The sequence below is a fragment of the Heterocephalus glaber genome, unplaced genomic scaffold (genome assembly GCF_053883595.1).
Source record: "Heterocephalus glaber isolate CG9 unplaced genomic scaffold, H.glaber_assembly_v1.0 deba00001472, whole genome shotgun sequence".
NCBI classification, from domain to species: Eukaryota; Metazoa; Chordata; class Mammalia; order Rodentia; family Bathyergidae; genus Heterocephalus; species Heterocephalus glaber.
In genome coordinates, this window is record NW_028258315.1 from 76360420 (window position 1) to 76378967 (window position 18548).

Sequence of the window (18548 nt, forward strand, 5' to 3'; positions counted from 1 at the left end):
CATCTTGGACAGCAAGGGAACAAGTAAGCAAGCAGCCAGTCACAGAGTCAGCCAAGGGCTGATGTATGGATGAAGGGACTCAAAAAACAGAAGACGGCAACGGCCCAATTCAATGGGGTCTAAGCTGGCTTTGGCAGAGAAATTGCCCTGGCTCACTTAATGACCTCAGAGCCACTAGTGCCAGACCCCTTGTCCCCAAGGGATTAGCAGTGGTCCAGACAGGAGCTAGGAGGGTCATGTTACCAGGCAGCAAGACAATACATTCAATGCTTTGGGCTGTAGTAGGAGCTGACCATGGCTTCCACATTAACAACTGCCAAGTGTAAAATTCATAAAGAATTTTGTGGGCTGGGGATTTAACTCTAGTGCCTTGCCTGCCTCACATGCTCAAGGTCCTAAGTTTGATCCCCAGTACCAATCCCCCCCCAAAACCAAAAACAAGAATTTTGTGTAGAACTTCAGGACATTGAAGCTAATCTTTAATTCTCTTGGACTGGGATGTTAGGCACTTCCGTGACACTAGCTGCTCTACTTGGAAATCTAAAGGGAGAGATCTTCCTGTCATCACACCGAGGCATACGCCATGCTGCAGTGTGAGTGCAGGAGGTGCTAAGGGGCTCCTGGTTTCTTTGCTCAAAGAGCCACGAGACAGTCTCAACTCTGCAGCCACTCTGGTGGTGACAGTGACCCAAAGCCAAGCGGACCTGCACAGCACTCATCAGAGAAGCCATGTAGGTGCATAAGCTGAGAATCAGAAGCCAGAGGTATAGTGACCTGGGCAAGCCACCAATGTGACCTTTCAAGGTCATTTCCACCTAGAAGCCCTTTGATGACAAACAGTGCAAGAGACAAGAGAGGGTCACATTCTTCCAAGAGAAGTTTTGGCTCCTGAAATGTTCCTAGAAAGGCAGCGTCCTGGAGACCCATTTAAGAGAGAAGGTAGATAAAACTGCCAGACCACAGAACCATCCTGCCAAGTCAGAAACAGATTTAACAGGCATAGCTTGGGGCGCCAAGTAGAACAGGGTGCACTGTGAGGGTCAGCAGGATGGCAGGCTGGGTGACAAGGAAATGGAAAGGCAAGGATGCACACGAGGACAACGGAACCTTGCTGCAGTGAGGGCAGCACAGCTACATGTCCACACAGCGAGAGCTCTGCTGGCCCGATCCAGGCATGATTCCCTCTCCCCTTCTCAGAGTAGATGGATGGGTGGTGTTTTGCAGCACAAAAAGGAGAGATGGTGCTGAGAAATAAAGAGGTGGTGGACAGCTACAGAACAGAAAGAGGCCAGATGAACCCTTCTGTAAGGCAGGTTTAAACACAGGGTGGGTCTGGATGGGCAAACATTTGGGGTCATCATGCAACAGCAGTGGTACTTCGAGAGAAGGGAAGAGATGGGATAGGGGTGGGACGGGTGGACAGGAGGACTCTTGAAGTTCCAGTTCTTAAATACTAGACAGCAAGGAATAGTTTGGTCTGTGCCCTTTAGTGAAGAAACCGGATGCTCATTTTCTGTTCTACATCCACCTTCTCCAAAACCTTGACAAACTGTGAAAGATATGGCACTGTCCCCATCCCGGTCAGCCTCCTGAATGGTCCTGTCTACAATGCTGCCCAGCTGTTCATCTGAGATGTTCACGCCAACCATCATGCGTAGCACCTGTAACAGCTCGTCACGGGAGATATTGTCATCTTTATCCAGATCGTACAGCCGAAAAGCAAAGTGCAGTTTGTTGCTTCTGCTGTTGAGTGGTTCTGGTCCATTCACATCTTTGCTCTTTTCATTATCCTCAATGGGTCGGAAATGAGCCAAAATTCTCATGAACCAACGGAAATTTACCTGGTCGTCTCCCTCTGGAAAGAAGGCATTGATGATCTGTTCCCTCAGGGGGTTAATGGCAAGCTCTGGAATCCTCTGGAAATCTTCCCGGCTGAAGGTCCCGTTTTCTCCTTTGTCCAGGCTGGTGAATTGGCTGTAGAGGCCAGTGATCTGACTGTGGGAAAAGCAGGTCTCTTTCTTGATCTCCTCGAGCTCTTCGTCCCGCAGTAACGTGAAGGCCCGAGACTCCATTACCCTGCCAGGAGCTCCTCCGGGACCGGCGCTGCCATTTGACTGAAATTAAAGTCTGGATCCCCGTACCTTTTTAATTTTTTTTTTTTTTTTTTTGAGACAGGGTCTCAGTCGCTAAATTACCCACACTGGGCTCAAGCTTCTGAAGCTACCTCCGCCCCCTAGAGTGCTGAGATTACAAGCATATACCACCATACCTGGCTTCATTCTTATTTTTACCAATATTTTACCAATGTGTTTGGTTGTAATTTTCCTTGTGTCATTATGGTGCTGATTGCCTTTTTTCAATATAAAGAACAAGGACTATCTTCAGCTTTTTCTGATTTTCTTTTCTAAATAGACCAAGGTTACCTGTAGAGGGAGGAGAAAGGGGAGGAACAATGTTCTAGATTAACTGTGCCCATTTCTTTGCATCCTGTTTCGTTTTTAACTCACTGCGACTGTTCTTTTACCCCTCCACTCTGCCGAAACACAAGATGGTAAGTCCTTTAATTCCCACAATCATGTCGTATTCTCTTTTGTTACCTCTTTTATACTTAGCACAGCACCCAAGAGTGTCATAGCAAGGGGCAGCAAACAGTAAGGAAATAAACTACAGAATAAAATGAACATAAAGTGTACTCCCTGCCTCTCCAGGGAGCTGCTATTCCTTTTACATCTAACAGTTTTGCTCTAAGACAAATTTATAAATACTTCACCCACTGTGCTGTAGATTCTTACATAAATTTGCAAGATATCATTGAAAACCTGCTTCTGAGCCTTGCTTTGTTTGAGTCATTGAGTAGTATTTTCATTGTCCTCCAGTGTAAATCTCTCAACTTGTATTCAGGCTTCTTTTCTGATCAAATCTATCAGCACAGTTCAAACTCTCTTGCATTCTGTTTAGTTTAATACATGCTCATCAACTAATACTAAAATTCCTATTAATATTATGTAAATTAAAAATCTATAGTTTGGGCCGGGGATTTAGCTCAGTGGTTCCACCACCTGCCTCGCAAGCACAAGGTCCCAAGTTCCATCCCCGTTACCAAAAAAACCCCAAAACAAACTATGGTTAAAGTCATCACTGGGATAGTTTGACAGGTAGTGGCACATGCCACATCTTTCTTAAAACATTTTTTTGTCATGGTCAATTCTGATCCACCTTTCAATTCATCCTTTTCTGAGGCCATTTAACAGCTCAGTTGTGAACCTTCTTTCTAGTTTCATGATTTCTCTTATAGAACTGGACACATCTTAGACTTTAACTGATCAACCTAGACAGAGATGACTCCGACAATTAAATGACATGCTAACATCTCAGTGATGTCTCAGTTCCAAGTCTCCCCCTCAGGCCCATTTCTATGCAGATATCTCACTCTTATTTCCCAACAATCTAGTCTTCATTATGGCAGCCTTCAGGTTAACAACTGTATGAGCCATCTTGATGTTCATAAGGTAGTTGATCCAGTCATCCCTTAAACATTATTGACAGTCTAATCTGTGTCAGGAACAGCCTTAGGTACTGTGAATGCCTCAATGAATAAAACAGACAAAACTCCCTGTCCTCATGAAATTTATGATGTAGAGAGAGATGGATTTTAAGCAAGATACACACTTAGTGGTAAATAGATGTTTAGATAGTGGTAAATTCCAACGAAAATAAGTAAATGATGATTATTTTTCTAAGACACAAAAATTTATCTGATAAATTAGCAGCCACTCACCTGTCTAAGGAACCAAGCTGACTTGTCAGTCTCTATGCAGAATGAATAGAATTTGGTGTGGCTTTTTTCATCTGTACTCACCTTTACTGGTTACAAAGACACACATGAGTACCCAGTACCATCTCTCACTGTAAGCATGGAATAACTTAAGATAGACTGTGGACTTCGCGTAATTTCCTGAGCTAGCTGCAAGTCTCCCCCTTTCTCCCACACAAGGTACCCACACATTGTTGTACCATCACAGTAAAACCTAAAGCACCTTTCCCCCATATATTTCCCTCTCCCATCTGATGTGTCAGTGACATTAACTGTGGCCCCACCTGTTAATTGAAGGACCAACCAGTGGTCCAGTGGTATTGGAACAAACTGGTTTGGAGGTACGTTGAGGACAAACTCAGAGCATATCAGTTTCTCTCCATCTGCACCTGGACCCTTCCTTGGGTCTCACTAAGATCTTGTCAGTCTAGTGTAGCTGCTTTGTTTAATAGTTGTGTAGGTTTAGGTAATTTCTTTTTCTAAGTGTGTGTCATTGTATGATACATGTGAATAATAATGCTAACTTTTTAAGCATAATGAGGATTTAAAATATTTTATATAAAACATTAGGATTATGCTGGGTACAATAGGACTCTATAAATGGTATCGTTGTGCTTGGTCTTCCCTCTCCCTAGAGGGCCAAACCTGGCCTAAAGGCAACTTCTTCCAGAATTCAGCTTTGGCTGCTCTGGTTTAGATGTCTTTCTCCTCTTTTGCAATTGCTTCAACTTCAACATCTATAAATTTGCAGTTGTTATTTTCAAAAATTTAGCAGGAAAATAAAAAGTTGAATGAATTGTTGGCCCTAAATAGTATGCTGTAAACATTTTATTAACTTGAAAACAACTAAAATTTATTTTTGTTTTTTTCTTATAACTTTATCTTATTCAATATATATTTGCTATAGAAAAGATTAAAATACAGAGAAGCAGAAATTTAAAAATCACTTGTAATCATGTTGCTCAGAGGTTAGGTTTTGGTTTTTGTCTTTTCAAAGACATATACATACCTAAAATATAGATATGTGGGAGTTTTTTGTTTGTTTTTTAAAAAAATTAATTGTCTCAGTATGTAATTCAGGCTGGCCTCGAATTCACAGCAGTCCTCCTACCTCAGTCTTCTGAGTGCCAGGATTTCAGGCATGCACCACCACACTTAGCATGTGGTGTGATACATGTTTTTAAGTTTATCTATTTTTTGCAAAACATAGAATTGCATTATGCATGCTTTATAGTTAAATGCATTAGGGAATCATCATGAGCTGTCCATTATTGTTTATGATTGCATAGTAATCAACTATGTATACATTATAATTTGAAGCAAATCAATTTCTTGCTGGATTTTTAGAGTTTTGATTAGTTTGTTTTTTGTTTTTGCCAAGTTTTTTAATAGATGTAAATGACGAGAAAAGCAAATATTTCAAGAAAAAGAATCAGAATATTTAGAAAATATCCTAAGATGATATAGCTATAGTCCAGTGTTTTATACTTCAGTAATGTCTTATTGATGTCACCGAGGCACTTTATTCCTCCTCTCCATCTGCCATTACTTGGATACCTCCCATATGCCAAGTGGGCACTGAGGATACAACCCAAGCATTCAAGGAGCTGCTCTATTCCTCTGTCTAGGACTAGTACTCTTACTGTGAAAATAAAGACATTCTTGTTTTTCTTTAATATAAATGAATTTAGCTGGATTTTTGGTCCACATATAATTAGTACATATATGTTCTTTATATATGAGCCTCAATTACTTACTAGGCTAAATATATAGAATATCAAACATACCGTTTCCTGGTTTCTTCTCTCCTCCTCCTCCTCCTCCTCCTCCTCCTCCTCCTCTTCTTCTTCTTCCTCTCCCTCCTCCTCCTCCTCCTCATCCTCCTCATCCTCGTCCTCCCTCGTCCCCCCTTGGTAATCCATTGCTTATTCTAATATAAATGAAATATCTTGAAAATTATAAAAGACTCCCAAACTCTGGCAGACATGTTTGGCATTGCAGGATGACAGTAATTTTGAAGGGGAAGTAAGATTAAAATGGAGCACAATGGCTAAGTGCAGGCCTGGTTGTCCTGGAGCTGCAGCCTGTTTACATGAAAGCATAGATGTGGAGCCTCCAATTTCTAGAGTTGGCCTTTGTGAGCTGTTGGAAAGAGTATGGCGGGCTGTGATTAACTCACCATAGTGCAAGATAGGGATGTCCTTTCTCCTGACAAGTTGCCATTGAATAAAGTTTGAATTTGTCAACTGTTCATATATTATAAGATTTGAATAATATTTATTGTACTAAAAAGTAAGGTTTCAAAGATACAGTTAAACCTCAGTTTACTGCAATAGATTTAATACCTGACTAGTAGTAATTAACAGAAGGTAAATGTGTAAAAATAGAATTAAGAGATTGCCTCTTTCCAAATTCAGGCTCATCACTGCATAAAATTCAAAGAGGTACCATTGGGAAGAAATCCATTGGAAAGAAATTACACATGCTTGGGTTCTTAAAGTTAATTAAATTGATCCAACAACCATTTAGATGAGACATTATCATCTTAAATAAATGTATTTCATACCAGCCCAATATCTAACTCCTAAATTTCAAGTGATTCCTTTTCCACCATTTCTTATATCCAATTTTCCATTGATTTCTTATATCAATAATGCTGTCTTATATCATAAAAACTGATCAAGTCCATCTTGCTGATTCTTCATTTAAAATATTTCTATCTTAGCTGGGCATAGTGGCACATACTTAATCCCAGAACTCTGGGAGGCTGAGGCAGGAGGATTGTAAATTCAAGTCCTGCCTGGAGAACTTAGCAAGATCCTGTCTCAAAATCTAAAAAGTATAGGGGCCAAGGATTTAGCTCAGTGTCACTGCACCTGTCCCACAAGGGCAAGGTCCTGAGTTTGATCCCCAGTACCAAAAAAAAAGTTTTTTGAAATTATAGATACTATTCTTTTATGTATTTCTTTTGAAACAGGGTCTAGTATATAATCCAGGCAGCCCTTGAACTCACAGGTATACTCCTGCCTCAGCCTACCAAGTGCTGGGTTTATAGGCATACACCACCACAGTGGGTGAAATTTAAAACTTATAAAAGGGCTGGTAGTGTAGCTCAGTGCAATGGATCCCCAGCACTGGAAAGAAATTCTATTACCCATTCATTTCAATCTCTCAACATGATACAAGGCTTCATGCTCTCGTGGTTGGCTTCTGTGTTCTGGTATCTCTCTCTTTACACTGTAGTCTATATATCACCTCACTGGTGGTCCAAAAACATTTATTCATCAGGCCAACCTCAGCTTCACTCCTTCTTGATTCTCCACAAGAAAACTCCTAATTCCATTCCTGGCACACAGTTGGTTTTCCAGAAATGTTTTGTTGCAGTACTGGGGATCAAATGCAGGGCTTCAAGCTTGACCCATAATATGCCCAGGCCCTCCAGAAATGCTGACTGCCTGATGGACTAAGTCACTGACTGGTTTCCAAAATATGACATTTTGTTTTTATTTTAGCTCATGCATGTGAGTCCTGAACTTGAACTTACAACTATGGTACTTTACTTTTTATGGGTTATTGTCACTTACCACTACTAAATGTACCATGGCATTGTAAAATGAATTTTGGCAATAAAAAAAAATAAAAAAAAGCTTTAACTTTTTAAAGTAGTTAAAGCTTTAACTACCCTTCCATCTTGGGCAATAGTTTGAAGTGATAATCTAGAATCATTCATATTAAATGTTTTTAAGGTAAAGATACCAATTTCCATACGCTTTATTTTAAAATCGGTCTCATTTTCTACCTCCCTGTGTATATGCAACCCCTCTCTCATTCTTTTACTTTTTTTTTTTTTTGGTACTGGGATTGAACTCAGAACCTTGCGCTTGCAAGACAGGCAGTGAAACCACTGAGCTAAATCCCCAGCCCCGTTCTTTTACTTTTAGGCCCAGTCAAGCTGCCAATAATATGAGCTGCCCATGAGCCCACCACTGAAGAAGATTATAATGTTGGTGTGTTTGGCTGCTGCATAAACGTTTGTAAATCATTTGAATACACTGAGCATGTGGAGTTTAGTGGTTTTATATTGAGAAATTTTGAATGAAGTGTAAAAGGTTGGCATTTGGAGTGGAAATGTTTTCTCCTCTTTCCCACTTCTCCATTTAGATTTTCCAAAAGTGATAATTTAACTTTAAGCAAGACTTAATAAAAACCTTAGAATAATTATGTAGCTCAGATAAAAATGAGATAGATAAACACAGTTTACAAATTGAGTGAAATCAATAGATTCATTAAAACAGTTCCTAGAGTGATCCTGATGTGTCATCTCCTTTCTCTGCCCCAGCTGAAAACCAGTGTTATCGTTCTTTATCAGAACAAGGTTTAGAGCCCTCAATATTAGCTGATGGAGTTTCCACTTTTTTCTGTTTAATTTTTATAAGTACTCCTGAAGGATATCAGCTTGATGATCAGTGACTGAAAATGAAGGAAATGAAGTAGATCTGAATGGTTCTAACTAATACTGGATGATTCTGGATAATTAACTCCCAAATAATTGACTGTAATATGCCTAATGTTTTGATTCCTACTTAGAAACTCTTTAAAGCTTTTCTGATTGCACACTCTATATTTTCTAATTGTAGGGTTAGTGTCAAGTTGTCCCCATTCCAAAGATGGGGAAGAAGTGTGGGAAGTATGTTTCAAAGTTATTTAAAGCGTGCATAATTCTTTTAAGTTGTGGTAGGGTATTTTTGCCAACAAGCTAAATTTAACATTCCTCCCCTTGTGCTGAAATGATGTTGCTACTGTAAAGTGCTATTGTGTAGACTGGAACGTTGGAGAGTAATTGTAGGTTCAAAGGGCTTCAAGCCAAATTCTACCTGTTTTTCAAGAGTTTTGCCTCCAGCCAGTGTGATAGTACTGCAGTAGACATTATTCCTTAAGGACAAGACAGTACCTGTAGCAGAATCTGCAGAAACCCAGCAGCAGCCACTAAACCAGTTATTCTTGCTGAAGTGGACTTGGTGGAAAACAGACAAATAATAGACAAAAGATGCAGGTACTTCTGTTGTATGCCAGATGGTGGGAATCACCTTTAAAGTCTTTTAAGGATTATTTTTACACAGGGAGTATTGTCTTCTGAGGAAGCTTTCTTTTTTCTAGCTTATTTTAGTATTACCAATGTCATTTATTTGAATTTTCAAAAAGTCAAAAGAGAGCCGGGGATTTAGCTCAGTGGTTCTGACGCCTGCCTCGCAAGTGCAAGGTCCTGAGTTCAATCCCCAGTACCAAAAAAAAAGAAAAAAAAAAAGCCAAAAGAGTGTATGGCTACTGCTCATTTGACTCATTTTGTACCAACAAATGAAGAACATTGTGTGATAATCTGAGGCATATTTAGTAGAGATTTTTGGAAAATTTATATATTACACTGTGTTATTCTTTCAAGAAATGAAGCAGTAGTTCTGAAATTCAGAAATACAGACTCTAACTTACTGATTTTTTTCCTCTATAAATTTGTTTTGAAGACAGTTTACATAATAGAAAGATGAACTTAGAAGTAAACCATACCTGGTTAAATCCAGCTTCTATTACAGTGGACCCTCAAATTACAACCGGCCTGATATACAAACAACTTGGGTTAATTAGGTTAATGGAAGATTCATCTGCCTCTTGTTATCTATAGCCTGTACCAGGTAAACATCCAGATCTCAGCTGTGTTGACTTATGACCAACTTGCATTAAAACCAGCCCCCGGGCAACCAATCAAGTTCGTAAGTCAAGGGCTCACTATATTTCTTAGCAAGGTTTAGTCCTTTCACATTTTAGAGACTCTATTTACATGCGTAGAAAAGGAATAATATCTTCTTCATTGAATTGCTAATGAAGATTAAATAGAATATAAATAAAATGCAAAACATAGTTACTTGGGAAAGAGTATTCACTTAATAGCAGTAGACTAATAGTGGTAGATATACCTGTAGTTGTTATCAGAACTTGAAATTAACAGCAGTAATACTGGTTACTACACTATGAATTAAAATAAGTTGTTGTGGAGCAAAAAGCCATCTTGTTTAAAATGAAGATGAACATTATTTTCATGATGTTTAATTCTGAAGAAAAAGTCACTTAAGTGCAGTTTTTAAAATTTTTTTCTAGTGAAATTAGTTTTAGATTATGGGAAAGAATATTTATTTTTACAAGCTAGGGAAGATTTTTGATTAGAAGAAAGCTATTGAGAAAAAAGGTGAACTTTTTTTTTTGTTTTGGTACCAGGGATCGAACTCGGATCCTTGCGCTTGCGCAGCAGGCGGCAAAACCACTGAGCTAAATCCCCACCCCTAGGGGAACTTTATTTTTGGCACTGAAAGTATGCTATCTGCCCATATTAAAGAATTAGCAAAACAGAAAACTCAAATTCTTCATCACTTCATGTTCATCAGTTTGTTCACACATCTTCTCACAGGGGTCATACCCACTTTGCAGATGGAAATCTAATGCTCAAAAAAAATCATTATTATGCAATAATTTAACAGCAAAGTGGGAAATAAGATTAGTTCGTTTCATTTATGAAAACATTTGCTGAGTATATGCCAATCCTGAAGATTTAAAAATATATACATCTCGCACAACTTTTCTCTGCTGGCACCATGCAGCCTGGGCCTTCCTCTCCGAGGATTTTAAATTTCTGCTCTGCTTGCACTAAGTGAGCGTGAAGTGTGCAATCCAGAACAGCTCTGTCTCTGGGGTTCCCAATAATGAGACATTCTGTAGTTTCTGCTAGTTAACAGAAGCCTCTGAGTTAGAAGCCACAAGATCTCTTTCCCCAACCAGTTCACACATATCCTAGTGTTCCAGGGACAGTCAGAGACCACTGTAGGGATACAGGACAAACTTGTGGGTCCTGTTACTCATTAAAAACATGATTTACATTCATTTTATTTTGATGTGGAATTTTTAAACAAGTTAATAAATATTTTTAGCATTAAAAAACATAATTTGTGTTTTCTTCTAAGGCAGACAGGGAGTTAAAAGTGATTTTTGCTAAAAACAAACTAACAACAGCAGCAGCAGCAGCAGCAAAACCCACCTGACTCTTCACTTGGGCCTACGGATGCCCAATAGGTACATACTGCAAAAGCAGATCAAAGTTTGACCTTCATTTTATAACATACTCTAAGGAGTATTTGTCTAAAAGTTGGTAACACAAGGCTTACTAGCCCTAAATTCGCCTGGTCTTCCTCATCACCCTTCAACACTAAAAACACCTATTCCCAGAAGTCTCCATAGCTCTAAAGCCATGGTCACCTTGGATTCCAGCAGAGCCTCACATGACTGATACTGCCTTCTGTCATGAGGATTCTTCTCATGGGAACCAAATTGCCCCTCCAGTCATTAGGACTCCTCTGAAGCTTGAAACCAGGACTGAAATAATGATCAACCGGACCCCATCCTCCTAAAGCACTCTATAAAACTCATCACTTTGCTTCACTAGCGGGCCAGTAGCATCCTTTTCATCAGGGTGTGCCCCCTCCAGCCACTCAAGCCACTCAAGCTGGAGTCCTTTTCCTATCTTCTTTACTTTCCAGTTGAAGCTTTTCCCTGTACATTTATACTGTTGCTTTAGTTTTAAATTCCATTATCACTAAAGCAAGCACCAACACTACCCAGTGACACTGGAACCAGAGAGATTTTCTTTTACACTAAGGTGGAGTGGACCTGGGATTCCTCCACAAAGTCTGTATAACTCACATTTGGGTATTTTGGTTGTTAACTACAAAATAACTGACCACTGATACCTAAACTGTCAACCTGATACTTCTCAATGCACCAAAGTGAATGCATCTTATTTGCTGCAATTCAGTGACAATCTATAGTGGTTATTCTCTTTGATAAGATTTTTTAAATTAAAAATTTTTGCATTTCAGTTTTAGAGGCCTTAACACTAAGTCAAAACAACACATAGACAACATGTTTAGGATAAATGTTTTAGTTATTATGAGAAGGAAATTTGGCTTTACCTTTTTTCTCTTTTTGCAATGTTCACATCTTAAGAACAGAGCTCATGATTAAATAAAATGAGGCTTTGAGGTTTTAAAAATTCAGATCAGGAATGGGTTTTATTACTTTTCTCCAAAGCATAATATATTATTGAGCTTCTCTTCCAATATCCAAACAGCTAATAGCTTTGTTGAACTGTGTTTTCTTCCCCCAAAATGAAATTCTAATTAACTTAAGCACTTGATTCAAACTTTAAGCAATTTAGAGACTGGAGATTATAATACAGTTGGTCTTAGTTTTTCTAATGTCCTTTATTAGCCCCATAAAAACTTCTATGGATACGAATCTTAATAGATTTCAGTTCTGTTCTATTTTTGCATTCCTGCTTGTCCTGAGAGAGTAGTGTAGTTTGGTTATTGTTGGTCTGGCATGCAGCTGGAAAAAGAATGTGAAGTTTATGGGAGTAGGGGCCTCTCTGCTTATTGCTGCTGCCAGAAATGTGTATCTCACAACTCCTATGTTTTGTACAAGACTTGCTTTATAAATGGAGCCATGTATGTTGATGGTTATAAAGTAAGTTCATCAAAGTTAGACTTAGTTGTATGTAATTTATTTTGTCAAAAGAAAGACAGAAAGATTACCCATACTGTGGAATATCTTCTCCCCTCTCTCCTCCTCCCATTCTTTCCAAATGGCCTGAGTTCTGCCTTTGGAGAGTTACTTGTTTGGTTACAAGGTATATTTTGAGCCCTCTTAACATGTCTATCAGACAGCTTCCTTGGGCATAGTTGTACTTAGTATGTGTGAATTTTGAAAGAGATAAGTGACAGATTTGAGATTTCCTAGCCGGTAAATGTACCTACATCAAATTCCTTGCTTCATTTTCTAAAAGTCTCTCAGTTCACTCATGGCATTGCTTCCTTTCCTACTCAACCGGGATTCTGAGCTGAATTGTTCCAGCTTCTGCCTTCCCCTACCAATCTTCATCCCTCAGCTGGTTCATTCTGCCCTTCACTACCTGCTGTTTGTCTTACTGCTGGTGCAAATCACATGGTCAAGTAGATTTTTTAGCCTCTTTCTACTTTGTATGCTTTTCCTGGGCTGCATCTACCTTCATGGCTTCACCTACAAGACATTGGCTGGCATACTGCAAACTTTTATCTGTACCCTGGGCCTCTGTCCTGAGTTACAGATCCATTCCCTCCCACATAATGAAGATAGGCAGTCAAATACTCCAGAGGGAATTCACTTCTTTCCCAAGTCTTACAGTCAAGACCCTAGGACCTTTGGAAAGAATAAAAAACCCAAGAGATCAAAAGCTAAGAACATGGTGTCCTTTGCTCTTCCTCAGATCCAAATCTACCTGGAGCTTTGTGTACTGGAAGCTTCCTGTTGGCATTCTTACGGTTTCATCAGTAACTTCATGATTGCAGTCATTGTGTGCCGAGGTCAGGGTTTCAGGTTGGGACATGTTCATTCATTTAGTAGGCATCATTAATGATGCCAGCTATGGGCCTAGGATAAGGAGAGTTATTTAGATAAATAATGCCTAGGTATGCAATTTTCCTTACATGCACTGGGATATTTTTTAAATTTCCTGAAAAACCAGTCTCCCTGGAATATGTACTCTCTTAAGCTTCTGCATTGCTCTCCTATCCCTCCTACCAAGTAATTTGTATTTAAAGCATTATCCTGAATACCTTTAAATACCTTTGGCAAGGGTCCCACTAAAAGACTACTGATTTCCTTTGGGATTCCTATAAAATAAACAGTATATTGAATAGGAAAAAATCATATACTTTAGCTAGGAAAGAGCTAAAGGGTTAGGTGTGATTAAATCTGCTTGAAGCTGATTTAAAGAGGCTTCGAGTTGTGCGGCAGGTTCTGTGGTGTGACTTGGCCCTCACTACCACATTGGCTGAGACTTATGTACTCATCTGAGCTTGCTTCCCAGGGCTTATTGAGTATGCCTCACCCTCACCTCTACAATTACATCTCTTGCCATTCCCTGTAAAACAGAATGATGATATGGGTTTTAATTCTTCAGTAAAGTGTGTCCAAAAATACAAACTTGTTGCTGTTTGGTTTTTCTTCAGGGACATGTTAAGGTGAGAAAAGCAGTGAGCCAGGAGACAGATTAGGTTCCCGTGAGATGTGAGCTCTGAAGCAGGTTATTTCATTTTCCCAGCTTTAGTTTCCTAATCTGTGAAATGACGACATTTGTACTTCATGTCAAAGCCACCCCAGATTTCTAACAGAACACTCAAGAAATTCTTGGTTTTGTGATAAAGATGCATTCTGAACACAGTATGGTCAATTCTTTAACTTTAGGTCCTCGTTACTTTGATTCTAAAATAATTCCTATGACTTTCTTTTTAAAAAAAATAATCCTGAAATTTGAAGTATTTTGGATTTGGAAAATTAATTTAAAAGCCATAGTTATAGTATCATATAAAGACTGAGTTAATAGCAGCAAGAACCCTTAAAAATAATGGTGTGTTTAAAACTGGAGCATTGCATTGAGTGTCCACGAACCTTAAGAGAATGGGAATTGCAAGGGTCAGAGGGTGGAAGGGCCTTTCAGTGAGATGGAGAACACAGGGAGGAATACAGAGGTTTGTTGTTGTTGTTGTTGTTGAGACAGGATCTCACTATGTAGTTCAGGCTGTCCTTGAACTCAAGGCAATCCACCTGCTTCAGGCTCCTGAGTGCTGGGATTACAAGTGTGCACCACCACACTTGGCTGAGTTTGGATGGATTTTAATCAAGTCAGAACATTCATGCTGCTGCCTAAAATTCAGTTGGCTCCCTTTCTACTAACTGTAACAGCCAAGTCCTTTCCCACAGCTCACTAGACCTTCTACCAGCTGGTCCTGCTGCCTACCACTGTCTCTTTTACTCCAATTACTCCACCCTTGCCTCTGTGAGTCACCAATGCACTCCTGCCTTGGCTTGCCTCAGGGGCTTTGCATGGGCTATTCCTTCATCCTGGAATTCTTTCCCACGTGCCTCATTGTCCTACTTTCTTCAGGTCTCTACTCAAGTGCCAGCTTACCACAGAGGACTTTCCTCATCATGCAAAATAAAAGAACACATCGTACTCCACACGGATCCAGTGCCCACGCTCCCTTTCATCACCTGATACCTGTTTTTTGCTTCTATGCCTCTCTTCATGTAAATTTTAGGAGCTGGGGATGTGCTTACTTATCACTGTATCCTCGGCACCTGCAATAGGTTCAATGAACAAAGAAATCAGTTTGGAACACGCTGCATTAGGTTACTTCAGTTGCATCTAAAAGGAGCCACAGAAAACCTGGGAATCATTAGCTGGGCCCTGAGAGTGGATCATGCAGTGAGCAATGAAAAGGGAAAAGCCAGAAAGGCATCCTTGGGAACCCTTAACTTCAAGGTAAAGAAAATGGATTCACAAAGGAGATTTATAATAAATAGTAAGACATTGAAAAACAAAACCAAGGCGGGAGAGATATCCTGAAAGTGAAGTACAGAGAGGATCCAGTGAAAAACAGAGTCTAAATTCTGCTGAATGAAACTGGTTCCCCAAAGCAGCATCTCTCAAATGGTGGAGGGAGAAGCCAAAGCAAAAACTGAATCAGAAATGAAAACTGAATCAGAAATGAAATGAGGAGAACAGAAGCTGGAGCTGAAAGAACATTTAGTTGAGGCAGTAGCAGAAGCACGATAAAAGGATTTGAGAATGATGGATTGTGCTGATGGAGTGAAACCTTTGAGGAGGGAGAATAGATGTGGAACTGACCACGGTCTGTGGAAAAGCCAGGTCTACTGCTGAAGAATGAAGGAAAGTAGCAGACACAGATGTAGGAGAAACTGGTGAGATTTGAGCAGTGAATACAGCAAAAGAGAACTTTCTGCCTGCAGCCTTCTCAGCCTCGTACTCCTTTTTTAGTAAAATAAGAGGTAAGGGAAAATGATGGATGAGCTTCTGAAGGAAAGATGAAGTTTGAAGTAGTTCTGGGGAACAGGACCACATGCTGCCCTAGGGGACCTGTCTAAGTTGTCCAGGGCTGTGGAGGTCAGTACCAAAGGTGACCACGACTCCTGCAGCAACACCAGTGTTTTGTGTTTTTTGCCAAGTGTAACACACATCTGAATCAGCTGGGAATGTGGTTCGCATGCAGATGCTGATTGAGCACACCTCGGGGAAAGCGAGGTTCTGCATTTCCTCCAAGTCCCCAGGAGAAGATACTGTTGACTTTTGTGGAGATGTTTGTACCGTTTTCTCCAACACCACTCAACTGGCCTGCATCATAGCGGAGCTCACGAAGACCGGGAGCCAGTGCTGGCGTTTTGTCAGGCAGAACTCAATAAAAGGAAAACGAGGAAAGGGAAGTTGAGAAAGTTAAAAGGAGTTGAATCAAGGAGACTTTCAGTCTCAAAAGGATGAAGACGCCTTTGAAGACTGGAGAATGCTGCTGACGGGGTGAAAGCAAAGAACTGAAGGTAGGTCGGAATTGTCACAGCTGCTTGCGAAGGCAGGTCAGAAGCAACTGATAATTAGTAGGAGCTGTAACCCAGCTGCCTAATATTGTCATACACCTAATAACAAAGGAAAAATACAATCCACAATAGGTTTATACTCTTCCTAAAGAGATAAAATTAAATTCAGTGCATTAAAATTCTTCTTTTTAAAAATTAGATCTCTCCCCTCACTGTTATCTTTGCTGTAGGTTGCAAGTTTCTACTGGACAGAGATTTTACTTTGGGATTAACATTTGTACAATTATACACTGTACAGGGAGCTTGGCTGATCAAAATATTCAAGTGCATTTTTTCTCGAGAAGTATATGGACTTCACAGAATTTACTCATTTGTTATTAGAAAAACTGATCCCATCATCTTCAGTAAAACAGTGGCATTCTATGGCCAGAAGGGGTCTGAGGAGGTAGATTCTTGACTCTCATTGCTGTAAAAGAATTTCCAGACACATCTGTGAGAGGCATAAGCAGATTTATTAGGCAGAGTTAGAAAGTGAGGGAGAATAGGAGAAAGATTCCAGCTTGAGGAACTGGAGGGGCTCACTCTGATGCAGGCTTGCTCCCAAAAGCAGTACTCAGCTTTTATGAATTAGCTGACATGGGGTGATCTAGTTGATCATTATCTCAGTCCTGGTTTCATAGCTCTGGAAGAATCCTTATGGATTGTGGGACTATTTGGCGCCCTTGAGATGACTGTCCTTGCTCAGTTCCCATCATGAGGTAGTGCTCTTGCTTGGGGGCAGTGACATCTTCATGGGGTGATCAGGCTCTGCTTTTCCTGGAATCAAGGTGACTACAGGTTTAGGACAGTGGCTGAAGATTTGGAGGGGTACCTTCAGGGGGTCTGGAACTGGGTGTTGTAAAAGTTGCTCCTGTAAATCCTGAAACTTCCTTTAGTTACTCTTATCTTGGTGTCCTCTTCAGGCTTAAAGGGGGGTGAAGTAGACCTGTAAACTCAGGGCTGATAAACCCCCTAGCACAGGCACCCCTTAGGCCATCAACATGTTTACGAGCAGAGCTGAGCAGGGGTCCAACCCAAATTTTAAAAGTTATAAAGGAGACAAAAGAAATATAGTTTGTGTCCTCTCTGCCTTTTTATTGCTTCTACCTCAATCCATTATTTTACAGTTCCTTTTTCTTTTTTTTTTTTTAGTTATCTTTTGAATAGGGCATCATTCATATTCTTGGAGATGTAACTTCTGTAAATGATTAAAGTGTGTGACAAGCTTATGGTCTTAAGTATTATACTCATCCAATTCTGTGCTTGTGCAAGATTCTTTCCTATAGAAGAGATTAAAAATCTTTAGGAAGTGGTTCTGCATTATGGAGAATATAAAGAGGCATAAAGTAGCATCCCTTTCCTCCCTCTGTTCAGATATCATGATACACATGTGTAAAGTTTTATAATACCTGGCAACAAGTTCATTCTGTGCCAGCACAGATGAAATGAGTTCCACCTCAAGGCATTTTAAAAGGAAAGGTAAATACAAGTAACTAAAAAACAAGTTATCAATGTTTTCAACTTTTGGGTCAATTAAAGGTATCGTTTGCAAAAAGTGTTAATCCTAAAAGCCTTGAGTACAGTTGACCCTTGACTTACTCGATCAGTTCCCGAGGGCTGGTTGTAACTCAAGTTGGTCATAAGTCCATACAGCTGAGATCTGGATGTTTACCTGGGTACACGCTATAGATAACAAGAGGCAGATGAATCTTCCATTAATCTAATTAACCCAAGTTGTTCATATGTCAGGCCAGTTGTAACAGTTTTTCTTTAAAACCTGAAATCAATATTAACAGTTGTTAACTATCAACTATCAGTAAAACAATTACTACTTAAAGGAATACATTATAAAATATTTTAGCTATGTCAGAAGGCATTAAAAGTTGGTAATACAAAATATTCACCAGTCTTCAGCCTAGCAGAGACTCAGTAAATGTTTGTTGAATGAATAAATGATTCTCGTTTATTATTAAGTGTCTTGTCTCCATGTATAATGTCCTTGGCACCAAGGACAATGCTTTGATTTTGTCATCTTTCCTATGGTGACAAGAATGATGATTATGTGGTTGGTGTTCAACAAATACTAGTAAGTTGGTTGATTTCTTTAAGTCCTACCTCTTCTCCTTGTCTGTATCTCATGAAGCTTGAACTCTGCCCTCAGCTATCTTTGCCCTCTGAATATTTAGCCTAATTGAAATTCTTACAACACATCCTTGAAGTATACCTC

General features: G+C 39.7%; 1 pseudogene; it reads right to left on the minus strand.

The window, feature by feature from the left end:
* Positions 1-308: 308 nt before the first annotated feature.
* On the minus strand, positions 309-2087 carry LOC101725334 (calcineurin B homologous protein 1 pseudogene; annotated as a pseudogene).
* Positions 2088-18548: the final 16461 nt, after the last annotated feature.